General features: G+C 37.9%; 1 long non-coding RNA gene across 1 annotated transcript in view; it reads left to right on the top strand.

Moving 5' to 3' along the window:
* Positions 1-12,619, top strand: part of LOC148224427 (uncharacterized) — a 60,399-nt gene extending 47,780 nt beyond the window's left edge. Inside the window, exons 5-6 of the long non-coding RNA XR_015802592.1 lie at positions 12,216-12,346; positions 12,518-12,619. This is a non-coding gene — a long non-coding RNA (uncharacterized LOC148224427). The remainder of the gene's footprint in view (positions 1-12,215; positions 12,347-12,517) is intronic.
* The last annotated feature ends 1,187 nt before the right edge of the window (positions 12,620-13,806 follow it).

The following is a 13,806-nucleotide window of genomic DNA, read 5'->3' as shown; positions in this document are numbered from 1 at the left end:
TTCTATGGCAGCAGCAAAACCGCATATTTTCTACCCAAACATTGTCTTTTCTGTTTCAGACTGTAATGGCTCAGCACCCCGTGCTGCTCTCCATCTGTGGCTCAAGATACAGCAAAGCACTGAATTATCATGGAAGCTCTGTCAACATGCTGATTTGAATTCTTTCAACACCTGTACATTAAGTACATTACTAAGTCTTATAGGATGAAAATAAAGAGCAGGAAGAAAAAAAAAGTGCTTTAAGGAAGACTATTCTACAATGATTATCAATGTTTGAAATAAACAGTTTAGAAAAACATCTCATATTCACTCACAGATGCTGCCACCTAGAGTCTGGCATTACGACACTGTGAAAATAAGGATTATAGAGTAGTAACTTGCAGGCAGGAATATTCAATTTGTGTGGAGGTGGAGGTGTTGGTTTCTGGGGGAGTACGTAGCAGGAAAAGGTGAAAGAGTAGTCAAGCAAGTCGAAGGCAATTTTGGACCTTGAAATTTGTAAAGGTCTTCCTTCTGTAATGGTCAAAGTCAGATCTTACACCAAAAGGTGGAATGGTGGAACTTAGCACGGGAAAGAAAACTGGAGCTGCTATTCTGCCCATTTATGAGAATACTTAAAAAAGAGATTTATTTCCAGTTCAATTTCAGGTCTGAAAAATAATGGCCAGCAGAATGAGATGTTCTAGTTGAGCAACTTTGCTGTCAATTTTTATTAAAAAGCCCGCCAGTTCTCAAAAAGTCATAGAGAAAGCATATTTAAGCTTTTCTCTCTCTCCATCAGTAGAATATTGTAGAAGACAAAATATCCCCATGAGGAAGCCTAACTGGAAATCCAAGGCAGGCTGGAAAATGAGCTGTCCTGCTATGCTTTAGAAATTGCAAATAGCAGCAACCCAGTTTCTCAGCTAACCTGAAGGACCTGGCAGCATTTGCTACAAGACGCCTAATTCCATGCCTGGACTCTGACACTATGTGTTATTTGTTTAGAAATGAGCTCTGAACCTCAATTTGCTCAACAGGATATGGTTTGATTAAATGTGTCTGGATGCATTTGCAACGGGATTATAGATTTCAATTAGGAGTAAGTAACAATCATTACAAAGCAATACTTTATCATGCATACTTTAGCAAGCAGAATGGGGGCAAGAAATATGACTATGATGGAAAAGTCTCTGGTGTCTTTTTTTTTTCCCCTCCACAACATTGTTACTGCTTCTTCACACTCTAGTTGTTTCTTTCTCAACTTCAGGTTATGTTTCTTTCCTTTCCCTTTGCTGGCCTGTTGTCAAATTGATGGCTTCCAGTTCCACTGAGCTCTGAACACGGTCATGCTCCTAGTGACAGGCTGATCTGCAATTCTTCTGCCTGCTAGTTAATGACAGTGAATAGCACTTTACTGTATTTGACTGCTGGCGCAGAAGGGTTAAGCCAATTTTCTCCATGTTGGTAGGGATACAGCTTGACTGAACTAAACCAGCACTGCCTTACCTTGTGTCTGTGCTGCATGGTGCAGAACAGGCTTGCAAAGACAGTGAGCCCCACAATCCTCCCAGCTGGTGGCAGCTGAAATAGCCAATAGCCAAGACCTACTGCTCAATAGGTGAGTAAACCTCACTTACACCTGCTTTGTCAGGCTGCATCTGAGTCCTATTGCAGAGCTGTGCACACAAGGATTCTCTCTTCTCCAGGAAGCACTGGAGCTAAGACTGGCTCAGCCCCTCTGTGTAAAATTAGGAGTTTACAACATTGGTTTGTGGTCAGTTCTCTTCTAATGAATGGATTCATATCTCTGCTGCCTGCAGTAGAGACTACTGTCATAGATACATGTAACAAAGTCACAACCCTGCACCTGCATTTTCTTTCCACCAAACAGGATGACCTCATCCAAAATGGAAACGCTGCATGGCCTGTACTGCTCTCCAGACTACGTCCTGGAAGTCTGAAAAAGTATTACCTGGCATGGGCTAAAATCATGCTAGAAAGAGAGTTAACAGTGCTGCACTTCACTTGGATCTGTGCCCTTGAATAGTCTCATGTCCTCAGAAAGCCAGAACTCAAGACAGAGGTGAAAATAGGTGTGGAACTGATTCTGAACAGTTTCTGAATCAGTTGGTTAACTATGGTTTAAGTGCCCATATCTTCCTGTGAAAAAATAGTTATGCTGAATGGCAAAAGTAAAAACAAGATAAAGCAGCTTATTCTCCCAGGCTCCCTCTAAGGGCATTGTTACTGAAATAAAAAAAAATCACTTAGGATAGGCAACAGAGTAAGGTTCTAACGTGTTTTATAAGCATGCCATCAGGAAATCTATTCAGTCACATACAGTATCATAGAATCACAGAATCATAGAATGAATTGGTTGGAAGGGAATCTTGAAGATCATCGAGTTACAACACCACTGCCATGGGCAGGGACATCTTCTACTAGGCCAGGTTGCTCAGAACCCCATCCAACCCGACCTTGAACACCTCTAGGGATGGGGCATTCACAACTTCCCTAGGCAACCAATTCCAGTGCCTCATCACCTTGTCAGAAAATATTTTTTTTCCAATATCTAATCTAAACTTACTCTCTTTCAATTTGAAGTCATTCCTCCTTGTCCTGTCATTACACGCTCTTGTAAATCTTGCCCCATCTTTCCTTACTGGGTAGTTACCTTTTCTCCTTATCTCCACCATTGTGGTGGTTTGTGATGTCTATTATTAGATAGACATCTGGCCTGTTAGTGTTATGATCTGTCAGTGGATTGCACATGCTCAGATTTTATTCCAACCTACAGAACCAGTCTGCATCAGTTTGCACTGTACTGGAAACCCCGTTTGCATACACTGCTGTGCACTGGCACAAACAGTATGGAAATGACTCACAGGCAATGCACTACTTAGAATTTTGCCAAATGGGGCAGTGTATCGGCAATTTTGTTGCATCTGCCATAATATTCAGGCCAACTTTCTCTTCTGCAAGGGAAAGAAAACTGTCTTCCAGACCAGATGAATTTAAATTCTGGCCATTCATTCCACTCACACATCTCTATTCACCAGTTACTATTTTATTTATATCCTTTAGCATAGTGAAGATCTGGTGCCTCTTAGTTCAGGTATTCTGGATAGCTATTACCAACCCATGGAATTTAGTGCACTACTAAGAAAAAAACTCCTTTCTACCAGAACAGCACAAAAATATGCAGTTGCTTAGCCTGGACTGATCACCTAGTTTCTTGTTAATCCTTTTCTTGATGGAATTTAATTTCATTCTCTGAAATGTACTGAAAAAAATTGTGAAAAACATGTTGGAGTTTAGACCTTAGATAGAGAAATGGAAAGCCAACTGAGGAAAGAAGAAGAGAAAGTGAGAAATGCAGGTAACAATTCCAAAGCCTCACAGCAGACTCACATGATGAACTATCATTAACTGTGTCAGAAAGGAGCTGACAATATCCTACAGACATATTTGATTACTTCAGCAAAGGAGAGAATGGGAAGACAGATTGCTGATAAGTAGCAGTGACCTGAGATTAAGTTATCCTAGAAATGAGTCCATAGAGGAAATAAATTTTAAAGTTATAGGTATGTTTCTGAAAAGCACCTACCTTTATGCCATTTTCCAGGATCACAAAGCATGTAATGTTAGAGGTACATTAGACACAATCAGACACAATTGTCAAAGGTAATAAGCAAAACAAGTCTTAGTTAAATATAGGGTTATTAGAGCAGACAATATCACTGAAAATATCTCCTTCAGAAGGTATTTCCCTTCTGTCTGAAACTGAAACCTGACCTGCAGATCCTCCATTCTGCCCAACTTTCTAATCCATCTCTAGACCTCTCTTCTTCCTGCTGGTCACCCACAGAAACCCTCCAGGATAAAGATGTCAGAAACTCACAGATCAGGAGCAAGACTGAGTATCTGATATGTAGGGTGGCCAATGAGTTCAGGGCAAATCAAGCAACCAGCAGATTGAAAAACAATGCCTTAAACAGCCTGTGTGATTCTTCCATTCAATTTCAGCTAAGCTGTCTGACTTTGCACTGCTATACCATTAGGGAAAAATGAGAATCAGTGGAGCCCATATTCACTCTTCATTTTCTCATCAGCCCCACAAACCCCTATTTCCTAAGGTTTTAATTTATATTGTAATACTATTCATAACAGTCCTTTTCTTTAGAGTTAAAACTAATAAACAGGGAAGTACAAATATGGTGGGATTCACACAAGTATAGGATCCACATGTATAATCCAAAAGGTAGCTGCCTGGGAGAATTAAATGCCAGCACTCATGAGCAATGATAAATTATTTTCACAACACAGACAAGTTTTAATGATTTAAATTGGAATTCATTCCAGTTTTAGGTGAGGTTTGGGAGGTCTTTAGGGGTTTAGGTTATTTGCTGGCTTGTTTAGAGAAAATAGAAAGTATTGCCAAGGCTGCATCTTGGAAGAAATATTAATTTCCCCTCATCTTATAGGATCAGAGAAAAGAGTATCAGGTCTGAGTTCTCAGTAACACTTCCACAGTCTGCTTCCACTGAACAATGCCAGAGCTGCTGTACTCCATGTGGCATTATAATGAAGTTCATTGGAACCTCAAACGGCTCATATTTATTTCAGCACATCATTTTTAGTGCTGTTCTAGATAACTGCTCTAGTTTTGATCTATAATTCCCTGGGTTGTTAAAAGCCACTGGTGTTCTCATATTTTTCACCAGCAGCTGAAATCTACTAAACCAGCAGCCACTGTGGGGCATTTGCTGGCTGCACAGCTGAGGTTTTCAGCAGTCAGCCTTTGCAACCTACCCTGGATTCAATGAAGCTGAAAGACATCTGACTTTCAGCTAATAGAGTGAAGCAGAGAGCATCTTTCAAAGGATGGGAAGGCAATCCCAGCAGGATTGCAGGCACACAATGAAAACATTACTATGTTTTCTTTGGAAAGACAATTCATTATGTAGTGAGGACATACACTCCTCCATCCTACCCTCAAAGTAAGGACTTCACTGCCCAAATGGCTGGAAAAGCAGAGACAAATACTACTCTGGGTTTCCTGAGACATTAGTCCCCAATAAACTGACACCTGTAGGACTGTCCTCAAGGTGAACACATGTTCATATGCAACCTAACTCCATAAAGTACTGGTTTTCTTAGCATGTCATAATTAAAGCATTTTAATTGCTCTTTACCTGACATATCAGCTACTTGCAAAGATTCCAATATTTTAGAACATTTATTCTTTCCTTCTATTCATATCTGTTTCAATTTGTTATTCAACTGAGAGCAGAAGAACAGGAGAACAATGTTAGTGCCTTCTGGGCTTGCCATAAGGAGAACTGAGACGATCAGTAAAAAATTCCCAGGAAGCACTCTGTCAAGAACTGAAGTACATAAAAAAGGATGACCAACTTTCTGCTCTAGGCCAGCTGTTCCTCTTCAACACTCATGGCTTTACCACTGCTGACAATGCAGTACAAATGGAACAAACAGCACTTGCATGCAGAGCATCTCTTGGCTAACAGTAGACTGCATAATCCAAAAAAATTCAGTCCCACTGGGAAGCATGGGCAGAAGACACTTGCAAGAATTACAAATGCTGACTTTTGATTCAAAGGTACTTCTATGACAGGTCTTGCATTTTAAAAGATCTGTTCTCTGGAGATATGAATCTTTCCATTGTATTCATGTATCATTTTGTTCATCATCTGTGGTCTCAGATTTCCCTTTCTATTGCTCTAATACAATGTCAGTCCATTTGATTTGGCATTTATTCTACTCACCTCTGGAGTCATCCTAAGGCAGCTGGTTAGCCATGAAGAACATAATAAAATTAAAAACAGCAAACAAAATCCCAGAAGGGAAGAGGTTCACTACCTCAGGGATCTTTCATTTTATATAAATAAGCAATGCAATTCAGATTCATGGAATGTGAGAATCCAAGCTTTGACTCCAATTTGCAGATGTTACTTCATGCAGAAAAGAAACATGTTTAAGTGGGTAATTCTTTTGATATCAAAATTAATTTATGAATTTATAAGGTATTTGTCAATTTTCCTCTACTTTTGAGCAGTCTTCACTACTGTGAATTTATTTTCTATAAGACAAATCCTTGAGTTTCTGAAATGTTTGGGAATGAAAAGCTGTACTATCAGTGTTAAGTTCAGCTACTCAAATTCATTGGCATTTATTTTACAGATCTCTTCTGTGCAAAACCCAAGAGTAAAATAATGGAACTTATTTGTAAATCATTCTAGATATTATAGACTCAATGGTTATAAACATTACTTTGATTTCTGTGCACTCTACTTTCCAATCTTTTTTAAGTTATTGTCTCAGCTACCTGCAAGCTGCATTTTTGTCATGAAACCTACACTCCTCATAGCCCATTGCAGAATAATCAGAGGTCAGTAAAAGCATATTTAATCCATTGGCATACATATTTTCTTTCATTAGCTGTTTTGCACTTCGTGGCATGAGGTTTTTACTATATGGAATTAGAATGACTGCCTTAAGAAAGGTCTAGATCCCTGATTTCATTAGATGAAATTTTTTGCAAGGAGAGGATGAAAGGTTGCTGATTTCTGAGACTGAAAATAGATTTGCGTTCATTTGGATTAAAATATTGGATTCTGACAACACAATTAAGATTCTGTGAAATCCACTGTACTGTTTTCTCCAATTTTTAAAATTCCATTCCCTCAAGATGATTTTTCCTCCACATTTTGGTGGATTGACACTGGCTGGATGCTGGGTGCCCACTGAGCCACTCTGTCACCCTGCTCTGTAACTGGACAGGGAAATTCAACAAAAGGCTCGTAGGTCAAGAGAAAGACAGGGAGAGATCAGAAATTACCAGCATGGGCAAGACAGACTTGACTTGGGGCAATTAGTTTAATTTATTACCAAACAAATAATAGTAGGATAATGAGAAATAAAGACAAATCTTAAAACACCTTCCACCTATGGACCCATTTTTCCTGGGCTTACTTTAATCCCAAATTTTCTTTCTCCTCTCCTCCAGCAGCTAGGCAGGAGAGGAGATGGGACTGTGGTCAGTTCATCACAGGTTGTCTCTGCTGCTCCTTCCTCCTCCAGGGGGAATTCCTCACACTCCTTCCTTGCTCCAGTATGTGGTCCTTCCCATGGGAAACATTTCTTTATGAACTTCCATGAAAACTGACATATTACTCAGACTTTAATTCCATTACTTGAAATTTCTCTTCTTGATAAAACATCAACCTCCATAGCTTCAACCTTCATGGCTTCTGAGAACACATAGGAGTGAATCAAAAAAGCTGTAGAACAAGAAAGCAAATAAAGAACTCAAAAAATTAATCCTTTAATAAAAAAAATTTAAAATATAGACAGAGAAGTAAAACTCATCATTTTGGAGTTAAGTTCAGGTTCTGCTGAACATTAGGGACAACTATTGCTCACCCATTTGTCAAGGAAGTTAAGTGCCAGGTCTCTGTTTGTGGCTCTGGCCTGCAGCACTCCAGGTCACTGTTGTCCTGAAATGCCAGTTAAAAAGCAAACAGGAGCCAGGTGCAGGCATCTCCAACTCTTGTGGGAGATGCCTTTCCCCTGTAGGTTCCTTCTTGCAAAACTAAACATGCCCCCCAACAAACCTCATGGCCACAGCTCACATAGCTGGAACACCATTTCTGCCACATGCTCATTCTGCCCATTCCAACCTCCCAGCAAACTCAAGTAAAACCCTAACTAGATACTGGTTACCAATTAAATAGACATTTGCAAATTTTACCTGGGGTGACAGTCTCAGTGAGTGCTGAATAATTAAATGCATCACATATTTTCATTGTACAAAATGCACTTAAGTTATTCTAAGCAGCTTTGTTACAGATTCTCATGGCTGAGTAATGGACAAAACTTGAACAATTTCCTGTGATACTGTTTCAGAGGCAACACCAAAAGACGAGCAGAAACATCCACCATCTGTAAGCTAAATCTGAGTGTTCAGTGTCAGTGCAGATTTGATGAAAAACTCAAGACCTTATTAGCACATTCACAGAATTCCACATTCCAATTAGAAAAAGGGAAGATTAATATCATCAACTTCAGTGAACTCATAGTTGACTACTTCAAAATGAGTCACCTTAAGCCCTATATGTACAAAGAAAATGAATGAGGCACATCCAGTGGGTAATTCATCTCACCCTACATCTGGTGTTTTAGACAAGATGAATCACTCCATGCAGACACTTAATTCATTTCACTGACTCAAAACTCAGTGTTTAAACTTATACAACTTCCAAGATTATAAGTCAGAAAGGATAAAGGTTGCATAAAACATCTATTATCTGAAGTCTGTTATCAGATATCTATGTAGTCATGTTCCTTGGGAATACATGTCCAGAAACACCTAGAAAAACTAGGTTTCACAATGATAGGCAGATTGTCAGTGCAAATATTCCAGAGCTTCAAACACTGTCATTATATAGTGTGTAGTTACTAATATCTATAGACATGAAAAAGCACTATGCTATATATACGAGCCTTCAGTAAAAAGATCCATGACTTTTCAGAATTCTGCTAATAGACTTCAAATATGCTGTCTGAAATGAACAAAGTGAAATTTCCAAGGAGAGGAGCTGCTGACAAGGCTATGGTAGTTAGAAAAACTAAACAAAGCAGAAATTCGACATTTAAAGGGCCCAAGTTATTTGTGGTTTTACTATTTAAAATGTATTATTCATTTTAGTATCATCATGCTTGGAATACTGCATACACGATATTAGACACAGTAATTCTCAGTTTTCTTATTCAGCAAATGCCAAAAGTACTGATACTGTAAGTATGTTTCATAAGAAAGGGAATAAGCACGTCAGAAAACAAAAGAGGACAGAGGTGCTATAGAAATAGTGAGGCAGTTGGCTCATGAGTACCTCAGACAGAAGTTGTTAACTTCTCATTATCAATTAACTGGTGTTAGCCTTCCTGTCCACCCCCTGCCCCCCCAGTCTTTTTTGCTCTGCAGGAATTAGAAATTCCACTTCTGATCACAGTATTTGGGGCTAACATTGGAAATATTTTTCTTCTGTGTGTAAACTGAAGTTAATGGCTGGGATTCCACATCAGATTAAGAAAGCTGGAGAGTAAGCAGAGACATCCAATGTATATAAAATGCTTTCAGCTATTCAAAACACCTGCAAAGGGCTGCAAAATGTGACACAATCCTTGAGGAAGACACATATTTCTACAGGGGCTGTGAGAGAGCAGAAGAAATATCCCACACCCACAAAACCTAAATGACACTACATATCTACATACATGCAGCTGAATCCTTCCCAAAGGTAGGTGCCTACAATCATGATGCTTACTTAGGGTCTCATGACAACTAATAAAGTTCTAATCACATAATCCAAGGAGCCTAGAAAGCATCATCTTACTGAGCAGATATTGACAGCTTGATTTCATTGCCCATCAGTAGATACCTTGTATTATTTCTGATGTCATAAGCTATTCAAAACTCATTACTCCCAAACATGACACAGGACTTGGGGAAGACCAGTGCTCTTCTAGTGGCAGCTAGAGGACAGCAGGGTAGCTCTTTAATATCTCAAACAGCACTCAATATCTGTAAAACCACCTCTCATAGCTGGCCACCTGAAGCTTCCTCTGTGCTCCACTGACTACATTGACCAGATGCTCATTTTAGTTGACTAAGCATAAGAACCTAATACCATTTGAGATGTTTAAAAGTCTTCCATGTGACTTTCAGAAAAGCTAACGACTCCTTCAGGCCTTTTGTTAGACTTACCAGATCCACAGAGGTGACAAATATTAATCTCAGACTGGATCCCAAACAAGATTTCTTATCTATTATTTAAAGTTAACTAACTAAGAGGTTGCTAGAAGAGATTTAAAAAAATACAAAAACAAAAAAACCCACAAAACCATAAAATGCTCAGGGACTTTCAATTGAAGGCATTAATAAAGAAGACTATTCTGTTACTAATAGGACTTAAATTTGTACTTGTGTTAAGGAGCCAATGTTATGCACAGTTTCAGATACGTATCAATGTAATTGCTGGTTCTTCCTTAAAAATGATCTAACACCTAAAATCTCTAAAACCCATCATAAAAACTAAGGAACCTTGTTTTGCTACTTTGTACTGTTGCAGCTGTTTAGGTATTCACAAACCAAGCTTCCATTTTATGATGTGATATATATATATATAGCCACAAAAGGGCAAATTTCTGCCCTAGGAACCTGCAGCCTAATAACAAGACAAGACATAGCAGATGGAGACCAGTGAAACCATGCCACATCTTTATGTGTAAAGCGCTCTCTGCACACTGGCAATCTGTTAACTTCTGTTAGAAAAAAAAAATTTATATGAAAAGTTCATAGGTTGCAAACTGATATAAAAGCTTTTTCCCTATTTGAAATTAAATTTAAAAATCCAATCTCAGAAACAGAGTTAAACAGATTGTTTTTTCAAATTGTAGATTGTATCTCAATTGTACAATCTACTAATCTTGACATCACCTCCCAATCCACAATGAAGGGATAAGAAAGATGAATTCATGATTCTATGGATTTTTTTTCCCCCTTTTTCTTTTTGGCTTTTAATTCCCCTATTACTCACTGGCAGCAGTTTCTCTGTGCCCTTTCATTAGACTGACAGTAAAAGATGGTGACTTCTGTAGGGAAAGAGTGAATTACTAATTCAAAATATAGCGACAATGTGCCATGTGGAGAAAAAAGAAGAGGAAAATCTCCACAAACTAATTTTCTGAGATTTAACATTTACACTGGTCCTGAAAAAAGCAATGCAATAATTAATTCATTGTGCAGAATGTCAAAATCTGAGGTATATTTTTTCCCCTAAATATCTGACTCCTTAGTTTCAGTGGTTATTATTGGAGCACTTAGGAAGATTATTCTACTCAATTTTTGCAGGTGCACAGGAAGATTTTTTTCCCCTCAAACCTAATATTTGTGGTTGCATATTTAGAAGACGGTTTGAATTTACGTTTTTCTTTTAAGCTGTGTTGTTTCTAGTGGAAGGATGAATTTGCTTCTCAGCATACATTGGCATTTCATAAAGATCCATCTAAAAGATCTATTTGCAGTGTGTGCAACACAAACAAACCTTCAAACAAAACAACACAGAACTGAATTAATTAATATGTTGAGTTGTTCTGCTTGAGCATGCCTATAATTTCAGAGATTTAGTGCTGCTCTAAGTTGAAACAACCAAAAAATATTTTAAAAATCACTCTTTGAAGGTTTTCTCTGAAAAATACTTCTTCTTTGAGTCTGTCTAGTTAGTTTTCTAGAAAGACGTTAAAATTAACTTTTCCAAGTAAATTTATTGTTCAGTTCACAAAAGAAAAGCCAAATCATAAGACTGTTTATTTCACTTACAAATGTAAACAAATTTTGCTAAGAACAGTCAGGAAATTAGCGAGTAGTATGCAAGAACACAAGCAGAAGCATTTAGGCTACTGCAAGCTGGGAGGTTACCACACAGGACAGATCTCCTACAGTGATCCATACCCTGGATATTTCATGCAACTGAGTCTCATCTCCCATAGAAAATTCCAGCTGAAAACAGTTCAGCTGTGTGCCTCGTAACTCACACCTTGAAGTGGTTACAGAACCTCATTGTTCTGTTGAACTAAGTTTGTCTCTAGCTTAATTATAGCTTTTCCCTGTGGATCAGTATTTTACCTTCTGATTAAAGGCTCAATCAGATTACAGGTTTTTAAAAGCAAAGACGTATTCTTGTTGTAAAACAGACCCTCCATTCCCTTGTCATAAACTGTACCTACACATCTTACAAGTTTTTTTCTTTTTAACTTGGACAGTTATAGTTGTACATGATTCTGATATGCATTGTCTTTCATCAGGGCATTAACACTCCCATCTTTACCCGAAATATCTGACCCCAAGCATCCTTGCATCATAGTAATCCTTCTCACAAATATTATACATTTTTAGGCCACACTGATTCTGTGGATTAATTCAACCAAAGTGCTACTATGACACAAACCCTAATGCTCATTAAGTCAATCTGGAAATTAGACTAAATAATCTAGACAGACTGATTCCAAAACAGCTTTCCAGATGGAAGAGAGTGTGAGGGAAGAACATAGTACTCGTACTTTGAAATGAGGAACGTGTGGTCTCCTCCACATGTGGTGAAGTGATACAAGTGAAGGCAAAGCAGTGATCTGAAGTTTCTATTCTCATTCAGGGCTGAAAACATCCCAAGGAGGATGGGAGAGCAAGAGAAACCGCAATCAAAAGCCTCCTCTCCTGTAAAGCGATGGAAACCACATGGTTCAAAGAGGCAATTTCAGAGGTCAAGACATGACAGAGAGACAGGTAGGCTTGAAACCTGGTTCCTTCTCTCCATTAAAATTTCCCCTCCTGTGTGCAATACAGAATTCTATGCTTTTATGAAGTTCTCTCCCATTTTATGGCAAGGGATTTCCAGCACCTTTAGTACCTGAACCCATGCTGTACTCTGAGCTGGCACCTCTGCTGTTGTTTCAGAGCCTGTCAACAATATGCAAAATCTCAGCTCCCTGCTTTAGGATGAGATTAGTTGACAGCTCAACTACAACAATCTTCATACAAAGGAAGCATCACATAAAGGTATTTGAAAATATAGCACGGGGGAAAAAAGCAATCGGGGGATAAAAAAAAGTTTGGTTTTCTTTTTATCTGCGTACTTGTCCACATTACATATTTAAGTTATATTAACAAAAAATCTTTACTTCCCTTATTTTTTAAGGGCTTTTATTCTAATTATCTGGTTTTAAGTGCTACTTAAGTATTTGCTTGCCATTGGATTTTGAGACCTTCTGTTGACAAACTCCTTAAAATTTTCTCTGTTGCCTTTTATAGTATAAATACTTGTTTATTTATGCAGCAACATATACTTTGTATAACTTGCAATACTTCACAAGGGCTTCTAGCACACTATGAATAAAAATTTTATATACTACTTCAATGCTTTTTTCCATGATAGCTCAGTATATCAGAGAAAGATATATTTCATGTTTGCAGTGTCTCACTATGACATGCTATGCTATTACTGACAAATTGATCCTCTATTTAGCATTAATCAAAATATTCACCCGAATTACACAATGTGGGAGTTTACAGTGGCTTTTGTATTTTTCAATTTGTTCTACAAACATTTAATTTTTAACTAGGCATATGGCTGAAAACTGCAGGAATACATGTCTCTTCCCTTGAATTATGTTCACAGATCAGGTCAAACAAATGGTTACTCTAAATTCTGCATATTATATTTAACCATTCCTCAGAAAAGATCAAAGGCATTTTTGTCAAACACAATGTGGAAATTTGCTCACTTGAAGACTTCAGTACACTTAGTCTTCTAATCCAAACAGAGAGAACTACCCTTCCAAACAAGGATATAAACTGAACTCAGTACTTCAAAGCTTAGAAAAATCTGTTAGCTCTATACATATATTAACAGGAAGAGTTACTTAAAATAGTAAAAACAACCATAGTACTTACATGAATATAATTTTATGAGTACATGACTGAACCACATTAATAAAGTGTATGAATGAGGCAGCTACTGATGCATTTAGTACTCTTACTTGTGAGATTTTCCACATATATGTGCTATGTAATACTCTGTATGCCTAGAAATATTTTGCTCAGGGAAGATTTTATGATTTAGATGAATATTCACTGCAAAGAAAGAACCAAATGAGTACCAAATTTCCCCTACCTACTGTTAGGTAGGTAATCACACTAATTAATTGAAAGTGTGTTGTTTCCTAACTGAACCAATTATGCAGAAA

Source organism: Sturnus vulgaris, chromosome 3 (assembly GCF_052056855.1).
Source record: "Sturnus vulgaris isolate bStuVul1 chromosome 3, bStuVul1.hap1, whole genome shotgun sequence".
NCBI classification, from domain to species: Eukaryota; Metazoa; Chordata; class Aves; order Passeriformes; family Sturnidae; genus Sturnus; species Sturnus vulgaris.
Note: the sequence above shows the minus strand (reverse complement) of the source record. Positions and strands in the feature narration are given on the sequence as shown.